This window comes from Equus quagga, chromosome 1 (assembly GCF_021613505.1).
Source record: "Equus quagga isolate Etosha38 chromosome 1, UCLA_HA_Equagga_1.0, whole genome shotgun sequence".
Taxonomy (NCBI): Eukaryota; Metazoa; Chordata; class Mammalia; order Perissodactyla; family Equidae; genus Equus; species Equus quagga.
The window spans coordinates 106,964,063-106,980,829 of NC_060267.1; the positions used below are offsets into that span (position 1 = coordinate 106,964,063).

The window sequence follows — 16,767 nt, forward strand, 5'->3', positions numbered from 1 at the left end:
TTCTGTTTAAGAACTGACTGAGGCCTTGCCACTGCTCTGTGACCCTGGCCAAGTCACCCATCCGTCCCGGGCTCCAGTTTCCGTCACATGAGAGAACGGGTGTTGGTTTATCATTCCCACCGTCAACATCGAGTGCTCCCTGTTAGTTGCTGTAGCAAAAGCCTAGCCTATAGCAAGCGCCTACTCATCTGCAGAGCAAGTGGACCAGATGCTCCAGGAGCCCCTCCCACGTGCTTCGAGGACACCCAAGCCCCGCCAGTCCTGCCGGCCTAGGACGCCTCACTTCCTGCTCCTGGCTGCGGGTCATCTCCCACCCCTGACTTTGCTTGGCTGACTGAGAAGGAAATAACCACAGGCTCCAGCGCAGGGAGAAGAGGTGGCCAGGGACATTGGAGGCCACTTCCCCAGTGTCCTTGACTGAATGTCTCCCTCCTGGGTGACAGCCTGGGTCCCAGAGCTCAGCTCTATTTCGGTCACCATTTGGCATGTGTCACCTTGCAGAGGCCCGGGTCCTCAGGGACAAAGGGCCAAAATCTGCTACAAGAATGGTAATTTGAGGATCTTGGCCCCCTGCCCCTGGGGCTTCGGTGTTCTTAGGGACAAGCGGAATGATGATATCATGGACTTAATTACTTTCTGGATATGAGGGCCCTGGTCTCTGGGCACCAGCTGGTGTGAGGCCCCAGGGAGCCTAATTTAGGAAAAGGATTCAGCGGAATGACAGCTGTTGAAAGTGCTTGGCTCCCACCTTTGGCCAGAGAATTTAAGAAAAAAGCCCTTTGAGACTTTGAGACCTGTAGCTCTAGAGGCTGGTCTTCCCCCTGAGGTCTCCTAGGAAAAGGCTCAGTTCTTGGAGATGAAAGAGCCCACAGAGGTCATCTTGGCCAGCCAATACCCTTCCCAATACCCCTAAGAGGTGGTCATGCTGGCTGTGCTTGATTACCTCCAGTGATGGGGAGCTCAGTCTCTATGGAGACAACCTGTTTCATTATTGGCCAACTCTAACTGCTGAACAGTGCCAACGTGACTTCTACATAGCTCCAATCTGCCTCGATGCCACTTCCATTGCCCTAGTTTCACCCTGTGGAGCCACAGAGAACACATTTAAATTCCTCTTCCTTGTGACAGCCCTTCAAATATTTGAAAGCAGCTCTCATGTCCCCCCTCAGCTTCTTCTCCAGGCTAAACATAGCTCTTTCAGCCATTGCTCATATGACATGGCTTCAGTCGGCACCACTGTCCTCATCATTTTCCACTGGATGGATACCAGCTTTTCACGGTCCTTCTTACAGTGTGGGGCCCTGGAGGCACTGATCTGAGCAGAGGGGAGTTGCACACTCACTTTATTCCTACCCTCACACGTCTGCTGTCACAGCCCTGCTTGGCAGATACCCTCTCTCTTTACACACAACAAATCCGGCAGTCTTTCTCACGCGTGCTGCGGTGAAGCCACACCCCGCTCTGGGACTCAGGCAGCCATGTTTCAGGGCCCAAGCACAGGGCTTTCGCTTTGTGGATTCATGCTATTGTTCCGGGCTGACTGGATATTTGGGTCCTAATTCTCTCATTCGGCATTGGTGGCCCCCCTCGCTCTGCGCTGCTCGCGTTGCTGAGCGCGCCGCCTGTGCCCGCCCCATCACCCGGAAACACGAGCCACAGGAATGGGCACGTGCGTCCCTCTCAGGCTCACGTGAAGTCGTTATTCAGCACCCTCTTGGGGGTGGCCATTCACACATCACAGGTCATACTGTCGCAGAGCTCCCGTTCCGTCACCCGCTCACAAGGGTGCTCGGGGAAGCCGGGTTACAGTCCATGTATTCTGCGTCTACACATGATCCTCGCCGAAGCGTCTTGTCGTACTCTTGAAGAAAAGTGTGGCGGCAGCGGTGTCCCATGCGAGGTGAACCCAGGCTGCTCCCACTGGTCTCCGGCAGGTGTGGAGGGCCGGCGCATCTCCAGGTTGCCCTGGAGACGGGAGGGAGGCAAGCGTCCCCGCAAGGCAGCAGTGTTGGCAGGGCAGGGGCCCGTGTGGAGCCGCGGGGGCCGATCGGCAGGTGGGGAAGGCTCTGGGCTCCCGGCTGAGGTCACAAGGAAGGACTGAGCCCTGGGTGGCAGATGTAGGGCAAGGGGTGCCTCCTTCCTCTTCTAGGTCTCTCACCTGTGGAACTTTCCCCGGGGACCAGACCCAGTGGTTTTATAACTAGTGAGACTGTAGATCTCACATTTCTCTGGCCTTTTTTCCTTCCTCCTTTCCCACTTCCCCTGCCTTCTTTTCCTTTTCCCCCTTCCTTTCATCAGTTGTTTCTTGCCCTCTGAGCACGTCTGCCTCGGTCCTCACTGTTGCTGGGCTGGCGTCCTCCAGGTTGCAGGCCATTGGGCGAGACACATGTCAATCAACAACAGCCCGGCCATGGCGAGAGGCGGGCCAAAGCGCGCACAGGGCGCTAAGGCAACCCGAAGTTTCTGGATCCTCCCCAGGCTGGACGTTCGGTCCCGTGGTCTTCAGAAGCCTTTGAACTCGCCCTGGAGTCATTCCATTTTGGTATCTGTGTGACAACTTCCTGGATAGATTCACTCCTGAAGGAGATAAAATTCCCCTTAGTTAGACTCTGGACTTGTTTTTGGGTGTAGAAAATGTGTCCCCATAATTAAAGTCAGCCCAGGTCATTTTGGGATTCAGAATGCTGCTGAATTTGAGGACGAAACCTGACAGAGAGCAACTAACCATAGGTCAGTGTGATATACTGGAGCCAGCACCACTGGCGGGCTCGGAGCCTGGGAGAACCAGGAGCTCTTAGCACCTTCTGGAGAGAGTGTAGACTCTGACATTACTCTTGTGGCTCTTCCTCTCATTGGCTGTGTGACCTTGAGACTCTTAACCTCTCTGGACCTCAGTTTTCCACATCTGTGAGATGGGGGTAATACTTTTGCTGGATCATTGTGAGGATTGCCTGAATTCGTGCTGTACCTGGTTTATAGCAGCCTGTTGTATTTATTACTTCACAGCTCTGCCGCTGATAGAACTAGGAGCTCTGTTTAAAAATCTGTGACTCTTCTAGAAAAGAAAAGAAAAATGATGGAGAACATGAATAATGTAGGTTCCGTAGGGTGCTTGAATTACAGTTTCAAAGTAATTTCTGATTTGCGTTTCTCGTGCAGGTCACTGTCAGTCTGCCTTTCTTCACTGTGAGGTTTGTTAGAAAGTCTTTGAGAGAGGAAAGTGCAGCTGCATTTCAAAGGGAAAATACAGGCTGTCCCTTTGTTTGGGACAGCTGGGCCCCAAGTAGCAGGGCTCAGGAAGCTTGTCCTGATGACAGCGACAGGTGGGCCAGGGCCTGTCCGGGTCTGAGAGGCGGTGTAAGTGTAGGAGCCCCCAGGGTGCCGATCTGGGAGTGCTATTGCGTAGCTAGGATGAGAGGATGGAATAATGCCATGTAGGAGGGGACACAAGGCCTTCCTGGGCTCCTGGGCAGGGTCTGGGGTAGAGGAGAATCAAAGTGGGGAAAATTCTTCCTGCTTCTCTGACCTTCACCGCCCCTTCCCCAATTTCAAGGCCAAGATCTGAGTTCCGGGTTCTCAGTGCTTGCCACTGTCCCCACTTCTCTCCTCACAGGACTCAGCCCAGCCTGGCAGCCAGGTTGCTGCAGGTCAGGCTCACCCTTGTCTGAAGATCATTTCTCTCCTGGATTTGTCCCCTTTTCCCCTTCCTCCTGAGTCCCACCGTTGTGCCGTTTCATTAGGATTTCCCAATTCCAAATTCCGTGATATGGCCAGCCCATGCCATTCCACACTAAGTCAGCAGATTTCATTCTATTTATAGGACGATGCGACAATTCAGACCTGGCGCCTCCTCTGCTGGCCTGGCAGCCACAATAGACTTTGTTTTCTTTTCTCTTTTTTCTTTATTCTCTTAGTTTTAAAGATAATTATTCTCACAAGTAATATGCAAATATATTCTCTCTGGGAAAGATTTTAAAAACAGAGAAATATAGAGTAAAATATTTAGGTTCCCCTTCATTCAATTCTGACTGTTAATAGTTTGGTATGTTTCTTTCCAGTCTTTCTTCTATGCGTTTATATACGTACCTGTATAAACACAAATGCAAATATATATGTGTGTGTATGGTAAAGAGTTTAACCTTGCCCAAACGGGGGACTGGCCTGGCTCCTGGGAGGTAAGCTTTCTTGACCTGGGGGTCTTGGGCCAGCTGGATAGTAACAGTGTGATTTAGCATGAGGCTGGCCATGTTGGAAAGACCAACAATGTGATTTTGGGTGGGGGTTTTGGGTCATGCAGTATCAGGTGACCTACAGCTTAAACCAACCCTATGGGCAATCAATCAATCAATCATGTCTATGTAATGGAGCCCCAATAAGCACTCTGAATGCTGAGGCTCAGGTGAACTTCTCTTGTAGATGATGCTCTGTGCATCTTGTCAACCATCAGAGATGTTTGACGGAGATGCACAGAGATGTGAGCAGAGTAACGTGCCCATGACCCCGTGGGGAGAAGACAGTGGAAACTCGACATTTGGCACTTCTCCTGGACTCTTCCCTTTGCTCTTCTTCTCTTGGCTGATTTTAATCTGTGTCCTTTCCCTGTAATAAACTGTAACTGTGAGTGTAAGAGTTTTTATGAGTTCTGTGAGTTTTCCTAGAAAATTATTGACCCTGAGGGTTTTGGGAACCCTCTGAATTTGCAATTGGTGTCAGAAGTGAAGGTGATCTTGGAGACAGTGCCCTCTAACTTCATAGTTAGCCTAAATTCATCACTGTGTGTGAATTTACGTGTGTGTTTAAAATTACATGATTGGGAATTCTATTCATGGTTCTGGGACTTGAATTATTTCACATTCCATGTGCTTGGAGAACTTCTTCAAGGCTTTTTTTGCCTCAGTTTCCTCACCTGTAAAATGGGCGTAACAGCAGCATCTGCATCCGTAGGGTTGTTATGAGGAGTAAATGAATGACTGTGTGCAAAGCTCTTAGGACGATGCTTGCTGTGAAGTTAGGGCTCCGTCAGTGCCGATGATGATGGTGATGATTTCCGCACCAGACCATTGAAGTCTAGCTTATTGCTGTGAAGAGCTGATTAATGCATATCATTTCTATTAGCTCCTCTGGGCTTCCCACAAAGACAGCAGTAGGTTTATGGGAAGTTTATGCAGTGCTTTATGGGAAGCGACTCTTCGGCTGCACTGCCAGGTGGGTAAATGAGCCAGCTGGTCTAGAACAAGTGTTTATTGAGCACCAATTATTTAACGAACACACATTAATTTGGCACACTCTGTGTGCGGAGGCCCTGTCCTGATGACTGTAGAACTATAAGCATAAATGTTTGGGGCTAAGAAGAAGGAGAAGGGAATTCATATCGGCGGTAACAACTACTAAGTGTCACTCACTGTTAATCTGTTATTTCATTTAATCCTCACGACACCCCTAGGAGGAAAATGTTACGACTCCCATTTTCCAGAAGAGAAAATTGAGTCTCAGGTTAAGAAACTCTCCAAGTTCACACAGCCAGAATGTGTTGGGGGTGGATTGAAGTCCAGGTATGTCTCATTTCAAAGCCCATTCATTTTGAGCTGCGTCTCACTGCTGGACAAGACATGGACCCTGAAAAGGCTCATTGTTCTTTGGAGGAGGGGTGTGGGGGTGGAGGGGGGGGAAGATGAGACATAAGACAATGAAAGGAGGCTCAAACTCTTAGAAGCACTTCCCCGATTACAAAGTTGCTTTGTCACTCAATATGTCATTGGAGTTTAAAGAACAACTCTGCCATAGGCAAGTGTTATTATTGCCGTTTGCAGATGAGAAAACTGAGGCTCAAAGGGACTAAGCACCTGTCCAGCTTAAACATCTAGTAAGGGGCAAAGCTAGTAGTGGCATCTGCTCGCTGCAGTGAGTGGGTATAATGATACTGTGAGTGACAGAGTCAGGGCTCCTGCCAGCAGGGAGCTCGTGCTCCACCCGCAGGGCGTCTCCACTGGTCCCTGGAAGGTGGTCTGTGTATTCTTTAACTCTGAGCTCCTTTTCCTTCTGGTCCAGCTGCTCAAGTCCTTAGGACACTGAAAGCGTATTCCTTTGGGGTCTTGGTAATGGAGCATTTCAAAAGCGAACCTAAATTAAAAATAAAAGCCTAATTAGTTTCCTTTGCAGCTTTATCTGCAAACAAATAAATGGCTACCTCTGGAGGGTTTTCTTCATTTTTCCAGGCATGATTCATCATTAAATATATGCTTCCTTCTAGATCCAGTAGAAAACTAATGAGAATTTAATCTCTGCTGAGCAGAGGAGGAAAAACCCAGCTGAATGCAGGGATGGCCACAGGACGGTCAGGGAGTGAATTAGGATGCTTTTGTTTATGGCCTAAGTGTGGGCTTCAATTGGTGGCTGTGCTCTGGCTGCCAAAATAGGGTCATGAATGAAACTAGCATTCCTTTTTCTATGGAAATGTCAGTTTATGAGACACCCCGTGGACTTTGCCCTCCCTCTGGATCGGGCTTCATGGACAGGCAGGGCGGAACTGCAGCAGCCTTTGCAGAGATACCAACCATTCCTCCCTGTGGCCCAGCTGCTGCCGGCGTGAAGGTGTCCCTGGATGTCGTGGAACTCAAGATTTGTCTTTCCTCTTCGGAAGAACAGATAAACCTGGAGCGAACGTTGTGCCCACCCTCTCAGGCTCTTGTTCTGAGGACCACAGGATTGCTGGGACTTGGGGAATTATTCAGGAAGCTTCTGCTCTGAGAAACCTTTGCTCAGTGGAGGCAGTAGCAATTAATTTGCCCATTCAGCCAGCTGCTTTTAATTGGGCACCTACTATGTCCCATCCACAGTGCCAGGAACCAGGGGCACAGCCTGGAAGAGAACAGATGTGGATCCCCCAGGAAGCTTGAACACTCTTTGATCTGGACAAAGTGTTTTTACAGCTGTGGTCACAGCTCGTGCCCACAGCAAGTATGTGGGGGAGGCAAGGATTTGTTATCCCATCTTCCAGATGAAGAAACTGAGGCTGGAGAAGGCAAAGTGACTTGCTGACAACATAAGGAAGTGACATAACTTGCCTGAAGTCACCTGGTTTATTGATAAAGGTGAGAAAGTAAGTATTCAGTGCTTTTATTACAGGTGTATATTACATATAACTGTCATCTACAGCCCTTTTTTATGTCACCAATGGAAAGACAAGGCAATTATTTTTGAACTTCCAGAGGAGAGGATAAAAAATTTTCCCCAGATAATTGTAATATACGTAGAATTCTGGATATTAGGCTGCGGACAGCCCCCTGAAGGAAGCCTGGGGCCTCTGTGGTCTCCTGTTCGCTGGGGATTGTTACTGTTCTCTCAAGGTGCTTGTGAATATTGAATGAGAAGAGTCTGGAACTCTTGGCACCCCAAGAGCCGTCCACAACATGAATCGCTTGTCCTGGTATGTTAAACTCATACGAGCGCGGCATTTTGTGCCCTAAGTGTGTAATGATGCCCTCTGACACAAAGATAAATCGTTTTTCTCAGTCTGCAGCCCAAAAGTTAATATTTTACTGGGGCAAAGGACCCTCATCTGACCATCTTGGACGTTTCAAGTAAACTATTTAAATTAAATGCCTGGGTTATTGATGACCCACTGTTCAAACTGAAAACCTGACTTTAATCTAATTTTTAACAGACTTGTTCAGGAGCTATTTTCTCTGCCTCATTTTGCCTTTAATAACCTGTCTTTCTTCTTAAAATAATGGTTGGTGTCACAGTATTGAGGTACATAATTCAAAGGGAAAAAAAAACAACAGAAAATTGCAATTTCTTGTTTTTTAGAAAATAAGAAAAGTAGAAACACTCTCTACTACTCCACTAATTTTCAGATGTGAAAGAGAAGAAACTTCAGGTAATAATTTCTTTTTATAGATTTTTTACAAAAGTATTCTTTTTTAATGTGGTAAAATATATATAACAAAATTTGTCATTTTAATCATTTTTAAAGGTTCAGTTCAGTGACATTAACATTCACAATGTTGTGCAAGCATCACTGCTATCCGTTCCAGAACTTTCTATCATCCAAACAGAAACTCTATACCCATTCAACACCACCTCCCCACTCTGTCTCCCCCAGCCCCTGTTAATCTCTATTGCACTTTAATTCTCTATGGATTTGACTACTTCACATGAGTGGAATCACATAATATTTGTCCTCTTGTGTCTGGCTTATTTGCTTAGCTTAATGCTTTGAAGGTTCATCCATGTTGTAGCATGTTATGAGCTGAATTGCGTCCACCCGATAAAATTCATATGTTGATGTCTTGACCCCTCAGGACCTCAGAATATAACCAGATTTGGAGATCAGGTCTTTACCCAATCATTGGGGTGGACCCCAATCCACTATGACTGGTGTTCTCCTAAGAAGAGGAAATTTAGACACAGACATGTACAGAGAGAAGACCATGTCAAGACACAGGGAGAAGATGATCCTCTAAGCCAAGGAGAGAAGCCGGGAACAGAGCCTTCCCTCACAGCCTCAGAAGAGACCAACCCTGCTGACACCTGGATTTCAGACTCCCAGCCTCCAAAACTGTAGAAAATAAATTTCTTTTGTTTAAGCCACCCAATCTGTGGTACTTTGTTACGGCAGCCCCTGCAGACAGCATGTGCCAGACATTCCTTCTTCTTTATGGCTGAAAAATCTTCCATTATATGGATAGACCGCATTTTGTTTATCCATTCATCTGTCGATGGACACTTGGGTTGTTTCCATCTCCTGGCTACTGTGAATAATGCTGCTTTGAATAGTGGTGTGCAAGTATCTGCTTGAGTCTCTGCTTTCAATTATGTTGAGTATATGCCCAGAAGGAGAATTGCTGGATCATATGGTAATTCTGTTTAACTGTTTGAGGAATTGCCAAACCATTTTCCGCAGTGGCTGTACCATTTTAAGTTCCTACCAGCAAAGCACAAGGGTTCCAATTTCTCCACATCATTGCCAACGCTTGCTATTCTCCTTTTTATTTATTTTTTGATATGTTTGTTTTTTAATACTTGTTCAGCCAGAGGCATTAACATCAACAAGGAGCTCCACTTCTGGGATGGCAGAGGAGGCTCCTAACAGGCTGATCCTCCCTCAGAGAATAGCTGTAAACTCTGGATACAATATGACAGTCGGGACCCAAAGGCTCCAGAAAGTGCACTAAAGCGAGCAGATTTTGAAGCAGGTCAAAACGTGAAAGAAGGGCCAAACACCGAGTAGTTTGCAATTTTTACGGCTTTAGCTTGAAGGCAGGGTGCGATGACAATTTTTCCCGAATTGGTCAATGAATTCAACACAATCCCAATCAAAATCTCAGCAGGAACTTTTGTAGAAACTAATGGTCTAATTCTCAAGTTTGTGTGGAAATGCAAATGATCTAGAGTCAACCAAAACAATTTTGGAAAAGAACACAGTTGGAACGCTTACACGACCCGGTCTCAAGGCTTGCTATAAAACCACAGCAATCAAGACAGTGTGGTATTGGTGAAGGATGGATGTATGGATCCGTGGAACAGAAGAGAGTCCAAAATAGACGCACACACATATGATCAACTGATTTTCAACAAAGGTGCCAAAACAATGCAATGGAGAAAAAATAGTCATTGCATTCTTTGGCCAAAACAGGTCACAAGAGTAGTCGAGAATCAAGGAATAGGGAAATAGCTCTACCTGTTGATGGAATGGGGATGGGAGGGGCAGCAACATCACATTGCAAGGGGTGTGGAGACAGGCAGACATGAACGACTGGATTCATTTTGGAATCTACCACCCCAGGCAACCCGGATGATCCTTTGGGACCCCTCATCAGACAACAGTGCTTGTCCGCCCAGGGTTCAGCTCAAAGGCCACCTCCTCTGAGAAGCCTTGCCAGATGGCTCTGTCTCGTGGTGACGCCCAATTACCATTTATTACACTGCCCCTGTTCAGCTCCTTCATAGCTCTTCCACAGTCTCCTTCATTTCTTTCTCCATTTGCTCATTGTCTGTCTTCCCCATCAGGACGTGATTCTAGTTTAAGATGGCTTTGAAGTAAGTGAAAATAATTGAGGCTGGAAAGGTAGCCAGAGACCAGGCCATGAAGGACCAGAATGCCCCAGTAAGGAGTTTAGACATTAAGTTGTAGAAAAACAGAGGATGAAGTTTAGCACAAGGACGTGACCCAGTAAAATTGATATATTCTAACAAGACTGCTGAGGCGAGGGCCCTGGAGTAGAAGTCTTTGGGAGGTGGTGTGAAGGGAGAATCAGAGAGGCGGAGCACAGGGCCGAGTGCAGTCCATTGGAGGGCGGCTGTGATGGTCTGAGTGAGTGTGGACGGCCTGGGAGAAGGGGTCAGCGTGGACTGGGAGGCAGGTCCCCGAAGGCTGATAAGGCCAGACCTTCTGACTTTTCAACAGAGTACGGACATTTAGATGTTCTCTGTGGAATCTCATAAGTTTTCATTGTTGGCAGCTAATGAAAATGCTTCAACTGGGCTGTGGCCTGAGCCCCACTGGACGGCCTCTCTGCCAAGCATAATATAATCATGATTTCACAGGCGTAATTATAACTTCACTTGAATGCCTGGAATCCAGGTTGTTGCTCTGAATGGCTTGTGTGTGCAACCCAAGATCCAGCACCCGGGAGACAAGGTCAGGAGGTGGGAGGGCAAGGAGCAGGAGGGGAATGTGAGCCCCCTGGGGAGTCGGAGGCCCAGCTCTCCGCCCTCACTGGGAGGAACCTGGGATTCTAACCCATGACGAGGGGTCAAGGCGCAGCTCTGCCACTTCCTCGCTCTGGGAGCTTGGGCAAGCTGCTGCTTCATTTCAGTGTCTTCCCCTGCAGAACGGGAATAGTAACCCCTGCTTCTCAGAGCTGGTTGGCGGAGAAAACAAGAACATGTAATTACTTATATGGTGACAACCTTGAAGCACGTGCAGTTCTGTACCCTCTGCCTGAACGAATTCACTTAACACTCACAGCAATTCTATGAGGTCATCATTATGCATTTCTTTTTCATATGGGGAAACTGAGGCACAAAGAAGTTAAATAACTTGTCCAAGTCTAATGGCTAGAAAGTGGCAGAACAGGATTCAACGCAGGCTTCAAGATCTGCAGTCCCACCTGCTATGCTGTTCTCCTGGATGTGAAGCTTTCTGGCACTTAGTAGGCCCTCAGTGAAGTTATTAATTTGTTCAACTGATAGTTATTATACAGCTCCTGTGTGCCAGGCTGTGGGCTAAGCTCTGGAGGTGGAGCAGTGGATGGGATAGACATGGCTCCTGCCCTCGTTTGATCTTTGTTGAGGGTTTGCTGACTGCCAGGCTCTGTGTTTGGGGTAGAGGACTGCATTAAAATGTAGGTTTTATTATTATCCATGTATGATGAGGCCAACAGATCATGAGATGACAGCCATTGAAAGATAGTTCATTACTCACAGGTTCCAAGAGGAGGAGCATGCCACACTTTGGGGGCCACATGGGTGAGCACAGGCTGGGTCAGGAGGCAGAGGGAGCGAGGGGAAAGCCTGGGCAGGAGGCTTTATCGTGGGTTTTTCAGGAGGAACGGGTGGAGGAGGGTAAGCATTTGGGATTGGATAGTTTGGATAATTTCGGCAGGCTCTGGGCTATAGGGGTGGTCCCTGTTGTCCGGTACCTGGCCTTGCTGTGGGTTAGGGCAGGGGGATTGTGTCCTGAACTTCAGGAGCTTGGTAATAGGAGGCGATGGGGGCATGGACTCAGATCTGTTGGTTTGCATGTCAAAGGTGTGTGTTTGTTGCTATCTCTAAGAATGGGCTAGCCCTGGGAGAGCAGTCCCTCCCGTCACTGAGGCCCCAGATGCCAGAGCATCAAGAATACAGAAAAGAAGAAGTGATAGTTAATACAGAGACACATTCTCTGGTGTGGAACAGACACGGTTCTGCCAGGAGGGGAGGACAGTCATGTAGGTCATAAATGTTAGCGAACACACACAGGAGTTCTTTTCTTGGTCATTCCTTTATCAAACATTTATTCATTCATTCAGCACATATTTACTGAGAGCCTGCTCTGTGCCAGGCACTGATCAAGGTCCTGAAGGTATGGGCGATAGAGCACAGACAAGGCCCCTGCTCCATGAAGCTGACATTCTAATAGGGGAGACAATGAGTAAGTAAACAAGAAAATAAATGAGGCACGCTCCTACCATGAGATCTTGTACAGAGACAATAAGGCATTGAGATTATTAAATAGTAAGAAATATGTATATATATTGGTCCCTGCCCTCTGTTCCTAATACAGAGCTCCTGAATCCCTTGGAATTTCCTGGGTGAGCGGAGCATCTTTTGTTCCAAGGAGGTGACTCTTGGTGGGCTCCCGGATTGGCACTGGTCACCAGAAAGGCCAAGCCATGATAAGAAACTTAGAACTTTCAGCCCTGCCCCCATTTCACAGAGAGGGGAGAGACACTGGAAATTGTGTTAACAATCAGTCATGTCTAAGTGATGACGCCTCCCTAAAAATCCTGAACGTATGGGGTTGGAGGGCTTCCAGGTTGGTAAACACAGCCACACACCAGGAGGGACAGAAGCTCCTATACTCAGAACCTTCCAGATCTCACCCTATGTGCCTCTTCATCTGGCTGTTCACTGTATCCTTTATCACATCCTTTATGATAAACTTGTAAATGTAAATCAGCCATTCTAGGAAGTTATCAACCCCACGGAGGGGGTCGTGGGAACCCTGATCTCTATCCAGTTGGTCAGAAGTACAAGTGACAACCTGGGATGTGCAATTGGTGTCTGGAGTAGGGGCAGTCTTGTGGGACTGAGCCCTTAGCTTGTGGAGTCTGCACTGACTCTGGTTAGTGCCAGAACCGCATTGAATTGTAGGACACCCAGCTGGTGTTGGAGAATTGGTCAGTGCGGGAAAAACTCCACACACCTGGTCACAGACGTGTTCTGTGCGTAGTGAGTAGTACAAAACAGAGTTGTCCTTTAGTTGGTGTAGAGGACTTTTTCCCTTATAGGGATATAACATAGATTGACTGGGGATGGGCCTTTCAGATAAGGTGGTCAGGGACGGCCTCTCTGAAGAGGTTACACTTGAGTTAATGCTGGAAGGCAAGACAGAGCCAACCATGTGACGATCTGGGGAAGGAAGGAGCGTCCCATTGCACGCAAGTCCAGAGGTCCTGAGCCTGAAAAAGGCTTTGTGTGCTCCATCTCAGGCACCAGAGCAGGGCCTGTATGGCTGGAGCATAGGGAGGGAGGGAGGGAGTAGGGGGAGATGAAATTGGAGAGGTTGGCAGGCACCAGATCTTACAGACTACAATAAGAAGACTGGATTTTATTCTATGGGGACGTCACAAGGCTGTATGTAGGAAGTGACTTGAGCATGTCAAAACATCAGCTTGCGGGGAATGGGTCATCGTGGGGAAAAGAGTGGAGACCAGTTGGGAGGCAGTTAAAGTCACCACGGAGGGATGACAAGTGCCTACAGAGCCCCAGGGACCCCGCTGGGTGATGAAGCCGCCACAGTCCTGGTCCTCAGGGGTCACAGTGTTGAGAGCAGACCACGAGGGAACAGACCCTCACAAACCTGGGTCAAAGACCAACAGCTCATCTCCCGCCGTGCCGGCTTCATAAGACTTGTCTTCCTAACTGGCCATGGGGTCCCCCAAAGCATCCACCTTTCTCTCTGGAATTGCTCTCTTGCTGGGAGAAACCAGCAGAGCCTCTGGTGAAGTGGCCCCGTGCAGAGCCTTCCTAAGGACTTGCAGACTGGGCTCTGCCTGGCGTGCCAGGGCCCCAGCTCCCTGGGGGAGAGAGCACGCTGTGGAATGTTCTGGGCCCCGAGCTTCCCTCTCCACTGCCGTCTGGTGAACTGTGAACAGGGCTCCAGGACCCTGGGTGTGAGCCTTGGATCCGGGCGGCTCTGCTGGGGTCTCAGTCATTTTTTCTGCCTCCTGCTACACATTCTCGTTGGAGTATCTGGCTCCTCAGTATTTCCCCGGGGCCAGTCAATACTTTAGTGTGGACTCTGCGAGAATGGAAGTCAGACCTGTCTCCAGTGGTCCATGGAACCACAGTCAAGCTGGCTAACACAGGAACTCTATCAGCGGGCAGGGACCAGGCTCCCTGCCTGATTAAACCAACTGGCGTGCCGGGATTTTTGGTTTAAGCAGAGAGTGCAGGACCAAATTGCATTGCAGGCAGAATCTATGGGAAGAATTACAATAAAACAAGAAAAATGAGTGTTTGTTTTGGATCAATTCTTCCTTTGCTTACCTACCTCATTTAAAGTCTCTGAACTTTGGTTAAAAAATGACGAGAAAAACAATAAAAATATCCACAACATCATCCTTAATTATTGCTACTTGTTTCACTAGTGGCTTCCACCATTCTTTTTTTTAAAACATTTTTTATTGAGATATCACTGATGTATTACATTGTGTAAGTTTAAGGCGTACATTGTTGGTTTGATACATTATCTATTGTGGTACTGTAGCGTCAGCTAGCACCTCCGTCATATCACATAATCACTTTCTTTTTTGTAGTGAGAACAATTAAGTGTAACTTTTCCCACATCTGCTGGTTCTCGATGGCTCAAAATAATGGGTGTGCGAAAGAGGCGTAGTTATTCTGGTATCCTCGTCAGTTTAGGCTTAAATTCTTAAGCCACCCTTCTTCAAGAGGAGTAGAAAGATCTCACGACCAGGAACCAGGAAAACCGGATCCAGTTCCACTACCTGCTAGTCACGTGGTCTCGAGCAAGTCACATTTCTCCCAGGTCTCCATTTCCTCATGTACAAAACCCCTACAACACATTTGATCGTCCGTGAAATGCAGCAACATCTCTCCTGGTTCGCCAGCTGCCCACCACTTGACCCTGGGCTTGTTCCAAAACCTTTCTGAGCCAGAGTTTCGTCATTTGCAAAAAAGCGATTCAAACAGCGTCTTGCAGGTCCCTGGACACACTATTTCTGTAAGGCTATCTTGCTGACAGTGATGCCTGCTTGCTTGAACGGTCTTGACATTTTCTCCTGTATAATTTTCCTCCGCTCCACACTGAAAATCTCGTGATTGACGATGACGCAGTCAGGAAACAAACACAGTTTTTTTGAGCTTGTTTTTCCAAGCGCCGTGGAGTCTATCGGTTTTGGGGAAAAACAGGACTGAACAAGTCCTCCCTCAGCAGTTCTGTGAGGCCAGGAGCCGCCATCGTGTTTCGCATGTGGGATCTGTTGTCTCCTGATCAGAGGCCAAAGTTGTTCGGACAGAAGGGGTCACCCTGGGTTAGCTCCGCGCCCTTTTCAAAGCTGCTTTCCTTCCTGACATCAGGATCTTGGGTGAGACAGGGGGCCCAGTCCTTTACCTGGAAGACCCTGAAGCTGGTCTGGCAACTGGCAGCTCTGGGGCCAAAATGCTGCTCCAGCTGGTTGGCTGGTTAAGAAAAACCACTGTGGGGCAGTTTCCCGTAGCTCTCCCCTGCTCCTCCCCACATGGGGCATGTGGACAGAGTTTGGGTGGTAGTTTTCACTTGCAGCCGGTCGATGAAAGGCTGAGCTAGACAGGACTTGAGAGGGATTCAATAAACGTGGCCTTCACAACCTTTGCCCAAAGTTCCAGCCTCATCTCCAGCCACTGGACTTTTCACAGGCCCCTCCCCCCCAATGACACCCCCTTTCCTGCCCTCTGATTGACCCATGTGGTCAAGTGGTCTGCCGTGCCTTCTCTCCACTCTCAATGTCTTTCCTTAAGGCACTCCCAGAAGGAGACGGCCTGGCATCCTGGGAGGACACAGCAAGCTCCTGCTCCGGCCTTGTTGATGAAGCTCCTGCTAGCCAGGGGGAGCCTTGTGGCGAGGTCTGGTCTAGAGGGCTTCCCCTGGTTCCCGGGAGCCCTGGGGTCTGTGGGGAGGCCTCTGCTGCCACCACCAGTTTGAGGCAGAAGCTGAATGAGAGGGGGGTCTCCAGCTGCCTTCCTTCTGCTAATTCTTACAGGCCTACTTTCATTTATTTCATGGATAAGACTGAATAAAATTTCATTGATGTGAACAGTTCAAAAAACGTTTGAACATGCCAGAGTTCGCCACTCAGGTGCTCCTGAAAGGATGTTCGTCTCAAACCACATTAGGAGAAACCTATTTCTTCTGGGAATATCAAACCAGCAGGCTGTGTGTGAACAGGGCTCTTTACAATTTGCACAAGGCTCTCCTCTCTACTCCCTGTCAGAGCCATAGTGATCCTGAGAGGCGGGTGGGGTGGGCGTTCCCCACCCCAATTTACAGGTGACTGCTGAGGTTTAGGGAGGTCCCGCGACTTGCCGCTAAGTAGGGAAGCTCAGACCGAGCTGGGGCTTTCTGCTTGCTAGGCCAGGCCTCTTTTAGTTTCATATTTAGAAAGAAGAACTGGGAGCCCTGGGTGGTCGAAAGAGGACCCTAGTTAGAAAAAGCCCAGCTCATGAAGGGTACCAGAATATGCCACCCTAAAATGAGCTAAAGGCCACTGAGAACCAGAAGATGCAGGAAAAGCTTTCAAAACAAGGCAAAAAAGGAAATTCATATTTATAAAGGAAATTTCTATTTGTAAATTGTCTCTCCTATAATAGGAAGAGGAAGACCGAATAACTTTTGTCAGTGGAGAGAGCTGGGACCTAAATCTGCACAAGGCTCTAAACAACCCCCGCTTTCCTGGTCGCCTTCTCATGACTTGCCTCCCCTCCCAGAAGCCCCCAACCCCTTCTCCTTTATTTAGACTGAGATGCTCTATAAGCCTCGTTCATCTGACACCTCCTTGG

At 48.3% G+C, this 16,767-nt stretch overlaps 1 long non-coding RNA gene across 2 annotated transcripts; it reads left to right on the forward strand.

Annotated features, from left to right (window-relative positions):
• Window positions 1–787: 787 nt before the first annotated feature.
• On the forward strand, window positions 788–8,481 carry LOC124237226 (uncharacterized). 2 transcript variants are annotated; one of them, XR_006887966.1, is made up of 5 exons: window positions 788–1,934; window positions 2,299–5,552; window positions 6,251–7,099; window positions 7,810–7,879; window positions 8,304–8,481. It is a non-coding gene; the product is annotated as an uncharacterized LOC124237226 (long non-coding RNA). The 2 variants fall into 2 exon arrangements; XR_006887963.1 differs by having other exon boundaries at window positions 792–5,552.
• The last annotated feature ends 8,286 nt before the right edge of the window (window positions 8,482–16,767 follow it).